Here is a 10,632-nt window from a genome sequence, read left to right as displayed (position 1 = left end):
TGTTTGATGTCAACTCTCCCCAAACTGATCTACAGAGTCGATGCTTTCTCAATTGATTCCCAGTGGGTTCTTTTGTAGAAACTGACCACTGATTCTAAAATTCATATAGAAATGCAAAAGACCTAAAATACCAAAACAAACATGAAAGATAGTAAAGTCGGAGGACTGCCATGACTTGACATCGAGACATTGTGAATCTACAGGAATCATGACAGGCCTTACTGCTGTAAAAGTAGACAGATAAATCAGCAGAACAGAATACAGAGTCTATAAACAGAGGTATGCATGCATGGTCAGTTGATTTTCAATAAAGGTTCAAAGGCAATTCAGTGAAGCAAAGATAGTCTCTTCAAGAATGAGTCCTGAAACAACCGAATATCCTACGCGACAAAATGAACTTTGATCTCTGCCCTGTACCCCGTACAGTAATTAACCAAAATAGGTCATAGACCTGAAAGTAGTACCTAACGCCATAAAGAATCTAAGAGAAAACATTGGAGAAAATCTTTGTGACTTTGGGTTAGGCAATGTTTTAGACATGATGCCAAAAGCATGATCCACAAAAGAAAAACATTGATAAATTGGACTTCATCAAAGTTAAAAACTTAGGTTCTTCAACTATTGAGAATAAAAAGGCAAACTACAGGCAGTGAGGGAAAAAAAACTTGGCCAAGTATGTATCTGATAAAGGACTTACTTTCAGAACATACAGAGAACTCCTCAGATTCAATAATAAGAAAACAGCCCAGTTTTTTAAATGGCAAAACTTGAACACGGGAACATATTTAGATGGCAAATAAGTATATGAAAAGATGCTCGACATTATTAGTCATGAAATGCAAATTAAACCACAATGAAGTACCACTACACTTCTATTAAAGTGTCTCAAATTTAAGATCGGTCATACCAACTTTTGACTAGGCTATGGAACAACCAGAAATTCTCATACACTACCAGTGGGAATGTAAAAACTGCTTCAATTACTCTGGAAATCGATTTAGCAGTTTTTTAAAACAGTTAACATAAATCTACAATATTTTCCAGAAATTCCACTCTTAGATGTGAATGCACGATGAATGAGAATATACATCTGTGCAAAGACTTATGTACAAGTGTTTATAGTACCTTAATTTTTAATAGTCAAAAAGATTGGAATGGGACGTGGTTCCATAGTGTAGCGGTTCGCATGTCTGCCTTACACTCAGACGGTCCTGGGTTCCTGCCCCAACGGAGCCACAGTCCATGGTCTACGGCCACGCCACCCTGAACAAGCCCATCCCGTCTGATCCAGATGCTAAGCAGGGTCGGGCCTGGTTAGTACTTGGATGGGAGACCACCTAGGAAGACCAGGTGCTGTAGGCATAAAAAAAAAAAAAAAATTGGAATGACCCAAGTGTCCACCAACAGATAAATATACAAATTATGGATTAGCCATACAATGGAATACACTCAGCAATAAAAGGGAATCAACTACTGATCAGCCTAACGACATAGGTAAATCTCAAAATAATTTTGCTGAGTTAAGGAAGCCAGACATACAAGAATAGCTACTGCATAGTTTCATTTATATGAAACTCCAGAAAATGTAAGGTCATCTATAGTAACAGGAAGTAGATCAGTGGCTGTCGTCAATCCGTGGGGATGGGGAGCACATGGGGAGCAGAGGAACTGCCAGAGGCAGGAGGGAACGTGGGGGCGGCGGATCTCTTCACAGTCTGGACCGCAGTGAGTTCCATGAATGCATACATTTGTCGAAGCCTCTCAAATCGCATGCTTCATGTGCAGCTTACAGCACGTCGATCATCCTCGATAAAGCTCTTTTCTAAAAATCTCGTCTCATGACCTTACATTCTAGCGGCACAAATGAAGGGACTCGGCCCAGACCCTAACATACTGGCATTTGTCACCACCTGACACATTCTATAATGATTTGTTCGTGTGCTTTTTCCTTTCCTGCCACTGGGCAGGGACTTCGTCCTTTTTTGCTGACGACTTGACACAAGATGAGGAAAAACTCGTCTTCTTGGACCCGAGTTCTTCTGAGAAAGACAGCCACCCTGGATGGAAGCGTGGCCGGAGGAGCCTGCTTGGGGCCAGGGAGGCCCTGAGGAGCACAGGTGAGAGCTGGCACCTGGACTGCAGCGATGTGACGAGGTAGGGGCTGGGGTGCCGCCAGGGAGTGGGACGGGCCACCTGCCTCCACTTCATCACGCTGTCCCGTCCCTGCCAGTTTTCTGTCCGTGCCACGAAATTGTTGAATGCTGGGAGCCTGTGGGTTTCTTTCTCCTCGTGGGTCTTTGTGAAGTTGCTGAGCTGTAAGCTTCAGGGTTACATGGGGGGCTGAGAGAGAAGGGGGCACAGGATTGGGTCACGAGAATGTAAAACCAGGATCCACAGACTCTCTGGGCGGGATTCGGCGTTTGTCAAGCTGGGCGATCGGGTTTCGAGGCAGTCCTACCTGGGTTTCAGGTGCCGGGGAGGCCAAGGGGCCCCTGAGTTACAGAGGTGGAAGGGGGTGTCGTTGGGCTGAACGACTTGGTGAGGCCTCAAGCGACGAGAGCTGAGGTTCTGGCTCTCGCTCGCCCCTCCTCCTCTCCTTCACAGGCTCTGCGCCCATGAGAGAGGAATCATTTTATTCTTTTCTTCATGAGGAGGCATAAACATGGGCGAGAAAAAGAACAGAATCGTAGCAAGCCCCTCCCCCTCTCCAATTAGCAGCAGAGAAGCTGGCTTTCCCAGGAGCCGGGTGAGCACTGCTGGCTGGTGGGGCCTCCTGGAATCCTGGGGTGAATGGCTCCAGATTTGGGGGCTGGCCCCCTGGGTGGTGGCTGAAGGAGACTGGGGGAGAAGCAGCCAAATGCAGGGCATTCACACGAGGGCTTTGTTTGCTGTTTCGGTGCAAATTAGCAATTAGCAGGGGCTGGCGCTGGCGCCGGGCCACCTCCCTTGCAAGGCCAACTGGCAGCACGTGTCTTTTTGTTCTTGGCTGGGGACCCACAGGCTGGGTGGCAGGGAGCAGGCAGTGTGGAGACCCAGACTGGAGGCATCACAGGCCCCACCTAGCAGACTGCTCCCCCTCCCGAGGCACAGTGCCCAGAGACCCCCCAGCATGCTGCCTTCATGGGTGGTGGGGGCAGAAGAAGCCTGATACACAGCTGAGCTGGATGGGGCGCTCGGGTCCTTGGTCCCACTGTCCTGGACAGGAGGAAACAGTCTAGGTTTGCATAAGGTCACCCAGCTGGGGAGGGATGGAGCTGGGATCTGAGATCTCCTGTTTTCTAATTAAAGGTGGTTTCCCAGAACCAGAGGGTCTCAAACTTGAGCGAGATCAGTTGCCCTGGAGGCTTGTGGGAACGGGGGGCCGGGCCCCACCCACACTCCCCATTCATTCGCCTCTCTGATGGGGCCCCTGGTGATGCTGAGGCTGAGGGTCCTAGGAGCACACTTTGAGAACTGCGACCTCGAAACATTCCTTATAAGGTAATAAAAGAGAACATTTCTTTCCCATATTCACACTCAAACTATGTGCGGGGTATAAACAAAACGAACAGGAAAAATGAGGGCTGGACCACTCACCTGACTGGCATCAGGAAGCAGGAGTAATGTATTCGAGGAATGATGGGCTCCACCAGAGACTCAAGTTAGACACGTGTGGGGTTCGGCAGGTAACTTGTTCGGCCTGCACGGGAAGTGAGGGAAACGGGGTTTAAGTGAAGTGAATTATTTGCTGACGGTCCCTTTGAGATCCATGTCAAGGAACCGACGTTGACACACATTTTATCCATTTAATTCTCACCGTCGCCTTGCGAGGTCATCATAATCCCATTTTACAGACGAGGAAACCGAGGCTCGCAGCCAGTAGGCAATCAAGGCAGGTTTGTTAATTTTTTTTTTATTTTTTAAATAAAAGTTGCATATATTGAAGGTGTGCCGCGGGGTCACTGGATAAACGTAGTGAAGTGATCAGTGCAGTGAAGCTAATTAACGTAGCTTTTCCTCACGTGTTACCTGTCTGTGGCGTGCTGAGGGCGCCTGAAATCTCTCTCTGCAGACTCCTGGCGTTCCATGCAGTAGCCCAGCTGCTGTCGTCAGCATACTCTACTTTAGGCCTCTTGAACTGCACCCCATCTCACCCCAAAGCGGCTCTCCCTCCGCTGCGCCCAAGTCCAGCTCCCTGCACCGCTGGCCAGTGTCATGAAGCACATGTGATCGCCCCAAGAGAACTGAGAGTCTGGGAGCCTTGCCACTGCCCCCGTGGACTGGCACGGGCGTGCGGGGGTCCAGCTCAGCCAGGGGCTTCGGGGACCCCCTGAGCGAAGGCAGTCTTGGCATCGGCCTGGTCAGTGCCTGAGATCCCGTGAAGGGAATCGCTCAGAGAACCGGTCAGACAGACTTGGCTTTCAGCCCCAGCTGAGCCGCCCTCTGGCTGTGTGACCTTGGGCCAATGGCTTAACATCTCTGAGCCCGTTTGCCGATCTGAAAAATGATACTCACCCTGCCTGCCATTTCTGCTTCCCTCGGCCGCTGAGAGACTGAAATGAAACGATGGTGACATGTCACTGCAGAGTGCAAGGGGCCGGAGTGTCTGGTGAGCCCCGAGGTTTCGGGGTTCGGTCCTCGAGGAGGCTGGCTTCCACGGACTGCTGAGCGTGCGGTTTTCCAGGTGTCACCGTTTCAGATGAGGAAATTAAGGCACGGCGAATCTAAACACCTCGTCTACGGTTACACCAGTGACGGTGGCCCCTCGAACCCAGGCAGTCTGTGTCTGAGGTCTGCCTCCCTAAGCCTCAGGGCCTGGGCGTCAGGCCTGGAGACACCCCTCCCGGCCCCCTGCTGCATGTCCACCCGAAGTCCTTGCTCTAATATGCCAGGTAACTCACGCAAACACGTTCAGGCCATGGCAGAAGAGAGGCTCTCACTGCCGAGGTGCGTTTCACTGCTGACCGACAGGGCCAATGCAGTTTTATGGGTCTGACAATTAACACCTTAATCGACTTAAAATAGTGATCGGACGTCATGTGCGTTGGATTGAACCTTTCCGGCCGCCCCTCAGCATCGCGGTTTCTCTCCAGGTCTCACTGGCTCTGCATCGAGCATTGGACCCGGGTTCCAATCCTGACTCTGCCGCCTCCGGGCTTGTGACAATAAGCAAGTCACTTCGACTTGGGGTACTGGTTTGCTCGGGCTGCCATCTGACTGGCCGGCGTAAACCAGAGAAGTTCATCATCTCCCCGCCTGGAGGCTGAAGCCCGGGATGCAGGCGTCGGCCGGGCTGGCTCCTCCGGGGGCCGCGAGGGAGAGTCTGAGCCGGGCCTCGCTCCTCGGCATGTGGACACTGTCTTCCCCCTGTGTCTTCACGTCGTCTCTGTGTCAAATGCCCCTCTCCATGAGGACGCCAGGCATCTCGAATTAGGGCCCACCCTAGGGACCTCGTCTTAGTCTGATGACCTCTGTCACGACCCTCTCTCCAACAAAGACTGTCCTCCGTAGAACTAGGGCTTCGAACACCAACATGTAAACGGGGGAGGGGACACAGGCAGCCTCCGGCACTGGCCAAGCCCCAGCCCCTTGACCCGTACCATGAGATTTGTATTAATTCTCTTTCCGCTGATTTGATTAAAAACACAGCTGCCCTCAGGCCTCCTTTGCTCACCTCCAGCTAAGTGGGGGTCGCTGAAATTAGGTCCTGGGACCCCTTCCCGACTGTTCGCCGATGGAGTTTCTGTGCATAGCTGCACACACGTGAGAATGCGTGTGTGCGTACGCGTGCGTGCGTGTGATTGCTTTCCTCTGGAGGAAGTTAAGGCTTTCCAGCATCTTCGGTGCCTGGGAACCAGCAGCCCGGCCTGTGCGGTTTGCCTCTCTTGAGCCTCGGGTGCCCCATCTGCAAAATGGCAGGAATAAGACCTGAACTCTAATTGACACGGTTCACACAGCGCCGCGTTCACATGCGCCCCCTGCAGGCTGAAACACTCATCAGCTGTTTTAGGTTTTACTCCGACTTTCATAAATTTGCCGCTGTGATAAAAGAGGTCCTGTGCCCGAGTCCCGAGCACAATGCTGGGCATACAGTAGGTGTCAATTAGTGGTAGACGTAAATTTTAGGGAAAAAAGTAGGGCTGTTCGGGTCCAAAAATTCTGGGTTGATGTCCCCGGAGAGAGCGGAGGTAGCCGGGCCTCCCTTGCACTGGCCTCACGGTCGGAAGGAGCGAAGGTGGAACCTGAAAACATGGACCCACGTTTGTCGAGTGCCTTCCGTTTGCTCTGTTCTAAATTCCGAATCATAATTTAATCTCCATGTCTACGAGCAGATGAGGTATTTATGAATGAAATGGCACTTCAAGCTCCACTCACGTACGTGGACGAGCTGCCTAACTACGCGTGAAATTCACTCTCCGCTGTACGGTCCCGTCTTTAAGAAGAGGACACGGAGGCACAGAGAGGCAGGTGCTTTGCCCCGATCCCTCAGCCGTGAGCAGGGCAGCCGGTGGACACGGCCACGCTGCGGCGCGGAGCCCTCTTTTACGTAGTGGAGCTGATCATTAGCCAGAGTCAGCTCAACCCAGCCGCTTGCTCCGAGAGGCGAAAAGGGGCAGCTGTCCGGTGGTGGACGTCACAGCATGTGTGACAGCCCCACACCACGTGCAACATCAACTCTGGTGGTCCGCAGCCTGCCAAAGCAGACTGTCACACCCCGGGCTGGTCCCCCCACCCACCCACACACACAGTCGACTAGCCCGAAACACCTCCGCAAACCCGTTTCCTGTTTTGACAGCTCAGCGGTCCACCGCGTCACTGCTCTTAGACAGGTCCCTCCCGGCCAGCCCTGTTGGTTCTGGAGCTCCCGCGAGCTTCTAATAAGGAGGGGGCGGGGTGTGGGGGAGGCGAGCCGTCGCCCAAGAAGCCAGGCAGATGGATGATTGGAAGGGCTGCCGTTTAAATGCATTAACGTGTTCGCAGACTCCTTCAGCCTCCGGGGCGAGGCCTTCAGCCTTCCCTAGGTTCTTGACACTAGTTGGAAAGGCAGAGCGTGGTAATGGGCATTTTCTAATGGCCTGGCCGAGTGTGCATGACTGTGTGTGTGTGAGTGTGTCAGTGTGTATAAGTGTGAGTGTGAATGTGTGAGTGCATGAGTATGTGTGAGAGTGTGTGTGTCAGTGTGTATGAGTGTATGTGTGAGTGTGTTTGCCAGTGTGTATGAGTGTGTGAATGTGTGAGTGCATGAGTGTGTGTGAGTGCGTGAGAGTGTGTGTGTGTGTATGCGTGACACAGAGACAGAGACAGACCTTTCCAGCAATCTCCAATTCTGCCACTCACTTGCTGGGTGACCGTAAAAAGTCACTCACATCTCTGGAACTCAGTTTCCCATCTGGAAAATGAGGAGTTTGAACTATGTTGTATTCTGAAACTCAGAAGAACTCTAGAAATTTCTGAATGTGCCTGGCCTAACTTAAAACACTGGGCTCCATAAACGGAAAATTAATTCTATTCCAGAAACCTGTTCTAGAGAGCGTCATTGCCACCATTAATGTCCATCGAGCCCTCCCTCAATGAGGAACATCCTCCTAAGGGCTGGGGTGGGGACAGGTGCCGTGTCTATTTGTCCCACTTGTTAACTTCATGTCAAGCCACTATTACCTTAATAGTAGCTTCTTCCAACCCGTTAGTCGATAGAGCGATTAATTAGCAAGTGTTTATTGCCAGTTTTCTGGCACCCGCCTAAGCTAGTTCCCAAGTTTAAATCCCACAAGCCCACTGAGCCCAGAGCCCACCTGTAACTCGCTTGGCTAGTGAGAACTGGGGGGCTGACAGGTGGGAATGCCTGACACCTCTGTAATAAAATGCAGATTTTCCCTTCCTAAGACTGGGAAGGCTTAGGGGCTTGACTATGCCATGCAGAACCAAGGTATGGATTTGGGGCTCTAAGAATTGTGTCCCCTGGCTGGAGAGAAGAGACGAAGGCTTAGTGTGGCTCCGGCACGCACTCGCGTGTTCGGGACACGCACGGCGTGTCTCTGTGGATGCCGAGTTACTCGTCACAGCTGCCAAATCGCCCCCAGGGGCTGCCTCGCCTGAGTGTTTTTCAAGAATTCCTCTTCGGAAATTAATTTTAGAGCCAGAGAAACGTTTTCACAATACACGATCATCGCTGGGGCTTCGTGCATCCATTCAGGAAGCACTCGTCGGAGTCAGCGCCGTGTCTCGGTGCTGGAGACAGCAGGCCGTGCGACCCATTCCCAGCACGAGCGAGTTCCTGCTGCGATTTATCATTGACTTATCTGGTGGTTGTCGCTTTCATGATTTTTGATATTTTTATCCCTGTTCTAAAGCCTTCGGTCACCTGGCTTGATTACTTTTAAAGTCAAATGCTATTTGGAGCGTAAAGTGTACTAACTCAGGAAACCGATTAAAAAGAGTACTTGTAAGAATATCTAAAGGTCCCGCTGTCTCATAAGTGCTTTTCCATGAAATCACATACTTTATCCTGGTAACACCCCTATGAAAAAGGGGCGATTGCTCCTGTGACACAGTGAGAAAAGTGAGGGTTTCGGTTGAGATTTCATCGACAGCCCCAATTCCTCGCCCCTCCCCGTACCCACTCCCTTTCCCGTGCGATTTCTCAGTTCTTTCCTCTCAAAGGAAGAAAAATATTTCCGCACCCTTCGACTTTGGGTCCGGCCATGTGACTCGCTTTGGTCAACGTCACGTCAGCAGGTGTGATGTCAGCGACGGCTGAGCGTGTTTGCGTGATCGGGCTTCTGCGCCTTTGCCGTGAGGAGAACATGCTGGGTTAGCACGCTGCACCCCGGAGCAGGGTGAGATGTGTGGAGCGAGCCATGTCACCCAGGGGAGCTGGGGGCAACGGGCCGGCAGACACGTGCCCAAGCCCGGCTGACCGGCGAGCTAGGCAAACGCTTATTGTTGCTTATTGTTGCGTGCAGCTGAGATCCTGGGCTTGCCTGTCTTGCAACATTATCGCTGGCGGCCCATCCATCGCCTCGCCCTGTGTTTAGGCCACAGTGGCAGCTACAGCGTGATGCAGCTCACCTCAGCGTGAGGTTCAGTCCCCAAGGGCCAAGGCAGCGGCTAAGACGCAGGATAAATGCGGTATGCCTTCTCAGGGCATCTGTCATACTGCTTGAGACATTATTTCTATGTTAAAAAACATACTTGGTTTTACCATACCAAGATGTGAGGTTTGCATGAATTAAAAGAAATATTAGACTTCGATTACCTTTTCCTCATAGAAGGGGGCAGCTGTCAACTTCCTCCCAGAACCCCCAAGATGACGTCTCTCCCACAGGAGCACTTCTGTGAGGAAACAAAGCACTGATCTAATGCGAACCCGGACCGAGAAGCACTCCAGAAAGTTCCAGTGTTTCCCAGCTATGTGGCCTTAGGCAAGTCGCCGGAGTCTGAGCCTCTTTTCTCATTTCTCAGACGGGCCCAGGCTCCCCCCACCCACCCCCCAGAGAATAAGGAAATTCAGACAACATAGGGGAATGGACGTTGCAAGGGTAAAGTATGAGCGATTCTTCGGACCTAATAAGCCAATAGCACGTTTCTGTTGACGCAAACATACCTTTCCACCTTCCTCTAGAAATATCTCTGCTTAGCAACTACGGGCAGGAAGTTCTGTCTCTTAGAATTCAAGAGAACCGTCCGGCGCTCGGGGGGGACCTCTGAAGTCACAGTGTGCTGGTGCCAAGACGCTAATGAGCGGCCGTGACACCAGCGCTACTATTATTTATCACCCGGGACTGTTCACAGAGGCCAGCGGGGCTGCGCCCTGTCCAGAACCTCGAGGCTGACACGGTCTCTTCCTCGAAAATAAACGCAGCCTTGAAACATGGTATGTTTTATTTGTGCCCTGGGCTTTCTTAAAAATAACGTGCCCTGTGCTATGTTTTCCTTTCTGTGTTTTAATGCTCTCGTCCTGAGCAGGAGAGAACAGGTCATTGGAAGGATTTGCTGGCAGCACATCACAGAGGGGTTTTCAGAGGCCTCGAGATCTGTGCCTCTCTAAGCCCTCCAAGTTTGGAAGTTCGAGAACCCAGCTTCCCACGTGAGAATCGCAAGCATCACCCCCAGCATCCACCTGTCGGCCCCACCTCCAAGCCTTATCGGTTAGTACTCTTCCCCAAGTGAGCCCCTCCTCCCAGCCCTGAGCCCCAGTGCCTCGCCCCTCCTTGTACTCCTTCAGACCCATTTCCTTGACCTTGGCTATCCGCATCAGCCTGGTTGCTTCTCCCCTCCCAGCCAGCCCCGCCCTCAACAGAGCCCAAGATCTAAGGATGTCTTCAGCGGTTTCTCGTTGCCAGTGGGTAGAGGTCCATCTTCCCGAGTCTGGAGTGCAAAGACCCTGCCAGCCTGGCTGCAGCTCTCTTGGCCAGCCTCATCGCCGCCCCTCCCTCCCTGGCACAAGACCCCCGAGCCCCCCGCTGCAGCGCCTTCTCCTGCCTCAGTTAGGCCTTTCTATCTCGCCCCTTTTCTATGCCTGTGAGTCCTCCATTTGGCAAATCATCCCTAAGTCAAATATGATCACCTTGGGGAAGATTTGCACTCATCAGCAAAAGTCTGCCGAGGCCCCGGGGACAGGGCCAGCTTCACGGGCACAGGAGCTGTTCAGCC

General features: G+C 52.0%; 1 pseudogene; it reads left to right on the top strand.

Moving 5' to 3' along the window:
• The first annotated feature begins 1,245 nt into the window (after positions 1–1,245).
• Positions 1,246–1,362, top strand: LOC112485649 (annotated as a pseudogene).
• Positions 1,363–10,632: the final 9,270 nt, after the last annotated feature.

The sequence above is a fragment of the Pteropus alecto genome, unplaced genomic scaffold (assembly GCF_000325575.1).
Source record: "Pteropus alecto unplaced genomic scaffold, ASM32557v1 scaffold5, whole genome shotgun sequence".
Lineage (NCBI taxonomy): Eukaryota > Metazoa > Chordata > Mammalia > Chiroptera > Pteropodidae > Pteropus > Pteropus alecto.
Note: the sequence above shows the minus strand (reverse complement) of the source record. Positions and strands in the feature narration are given on the sequence as shown.